Source organism: Miniopterus natalensis, chromosome 8 (assembly GCF_054644295.1).
Source record: "Miniopterus natalensis isolate mMinNat1 chromosome 8, mMinNat1.hap1, whole genome shotgun sequence".
Classification (NCBI taxonomy): Eukaryota; Metazoa; Chordata; class Mammalia; order Chiroptera; family Miniopteridae; genus Miniopterus; species Miniopterus natalensis.
This window is the reverse complement of record NC_142088.1, coordinates 40,379,463-40,382,139: the sequence shown is the minus strand read 5'-3', so window position 1 is coordinate 40,382,139 and position 2,677 is coordinate 40,379,463.

Here is a 2,677-nt window from a genome sequence, read left to right as displayed (position 1 = left end):
GCAGTATGGTCTGCTGGAGACTTATAGGAGAAACCCTGTTTACCCTGTATGTACTTATTTGGGGAGAAGACCAAGCTGGGTGAAGTTTTATAACAGATCCAAAAGAAATGGGTATCTTCATAAAATGAAATCTTAAGAACACAGTAGTTCTTAAGATGGAAGCATAACATTTGGAAGGGCCACTACGTGCCTTCCACGTCATTATAATCCAACGTTTTTAGGTATAAAATTGGGAAGCTTAAATGTTTAGAGTTATTCAAATTGGTGGTGGTTTGGAACATTGTGGTGTTACTATATTTTACTACTACGAACTGATAGTGGTTTTCATTTAAAATATTGATTGGTAACAGTTGACTCCCAAGAACTTTACTCTTAGAGGATTTACAATGTCGTGGAGAAACTAAGAAGTAAACTATAAATAACCCTGAGTAGGAAGGAAGAGAGGAAAAGTAATTGGCATTTTCTTGTTACCAAGCATTTTATAGTACGGATGGGCCCGGGGATTTTGTAATGACTCCCATCTGACAAGGAAACCTTAGATCAGTTGCTCGGTCCCAGGCTTGGCTGTGGGAGCCCCATGCTTTCTTCCACACATCACACTGCACAGCTCCACACACCATCCTTAGAGTCGAGAGAACTCGAGTTTTGCAAGTAGATATGAGAAGTAGCGTTATGGCAGTCATGCTCCAAATGAGCAACAGTCGCCTTTATACTTGTGTCTCCAACCTGGTTCTCCGAGGTTGGTATCTGCCTTTAACGCCATTACTAACAGGTTGAGAAATGAAATAGAAACCATAATGGACTTCAGTAATTTCATAATGAAGAGGGCAAAGGCAATAGAGGGGGCTGTAGGAGGGCTTTTTTGTGTTATTTTTAGAACAAAGAAGTGAAAAGGAACTGATGACTCAAAGTCAGGTAGGAAATTGAGGGTTGTTTGCAGACCAGAGGAATTTGGTAAGTTCAGTGCTTTGGAGCCACACTGGAGAGCATTACAGTTTGAGAGAAAAGTGACAGCAAATCCTGAGGGGGGAAAAAGGTGAGCAAATGTTATTTTATGTAAATGTTAACCACACATTTATGGGGTAATATCTCAGAGATGAGGAAGTAAATCCAGAGAAGGTGACAAGACTGTCCAGTGTCACATTGCTGAAGTGGCAGAGCTAGACTGGTGTATTACGGGGTAGCAGGGAGGAAGGCAGGGCTGGGAGGGGGTCGAGGGCTGTGTGGTCAGGAGGGGTTGAGAGGGGGATAGTAGGAAACCAGGGTAGTGGATCATTCAGCATAGCTGTTCAAAACCCCTCAGACTTTTAACTGCGGGCATTAAAGTCCTGTGGGTAGGAGAAGGCTCCTCAGATTAACTACAAGTTTGGGGAAGGAGGAAGCTAAGGGGGGGGGGGGCTTCAAAGGTAGTGTTGCTATGAGCCAAATGGATGGACTGAAGCTTGGAGTGGCAGTGGGCAGCCGGGAGTCTTGGCTTGGCAATGTGTAAGGAATGGACTGGTTGCAGAGAAATTGACATGTTCCGGGGAGAGGACTTTATCCAGGATAATATCCAGACGATGCAAGACTTGTTTGAAGAAAAGAGCAAGAAGCAGAGGAGACACCATTTAAGGCTAAAAGTCACTAACATTTGGGTTTGTCAACCCCCCCTGCATTTTGTTTTATATTGGTAGCTTTATATGTACAACTTCCTTAGCATGAAGAATGTTGGAACACTTTATTTACTTATTTATTTTTAATCTTCACCTGAGGATATTTTTTCCATTGCTTTTCAGAGAGAGTAGGGAGAGAGAGAGAGAGATGTGAGAGAGACACCTCGATTAGTTGCTGGGGATCGAGCCTGCAACTGAGGTACGTGCCCTTGACCAGAATTGAACCTGGGATCCTTCAGTCTGCATGCTGACGCTCTAACCACTGAGAAAAAACTGTCTAGGGTAAATGTCAGAACACTTTAAATGGCTATACAGTATTTGTTTATATGGGTGGTCCATAATTTACTTAAAACAATTTCTGGTCTTGGAGTATATGGATTGTTAACAATCTCTTGCTATTATGAGTAATGCTGTAATTAGTATGGCTATGCCTAAATCTTGGGTTAAAATAGATTTCTAGAAAGTGCACTAACTCTTAATTACAGGGTGGAAGGAAGGTAGGAGATTGGGATTTTGCATGCTTGGTCTGTAGACATAAGCTGCTCAGAGTTCTAGGAGAACTTGGGTGCAGTCCAAGAACAAAAGGAGAGAAGGTGAGCTGCTTAACTAGAAAACAAAAGGGGCGGCATGGCTCACTGTTGGTGAGCTTAGCCTGTAAGGTTTCAAATGTGCACAGCTGGCCAAATAAGAAACATTGTTTTATGTAATCCATGACAGTTCCTTTTTATGCAGTTAAGTCATCAACTTGGTATGTTAGTTGGTTCATTTATTTTATTTTGAATTTGATTTTAAAGACTGCTTTTTAAAAAAAATTAGAACTTAATTTTGTTTTATAATGATGTAAAAACAGTTACATATTTCCAAAGTCAAGCTTACAAATAAGAGGTTTTTAGAGCAGCCTAGATGATATCCCTGTCCTTCCACCCTGACCCTTCTCGCCCTCCATGGGTAAACATTTTTTAAAAGTTTATGACGTATACTTTGATTTTTAAAACTATAAGCAAATACGTGTATATATTTGTACC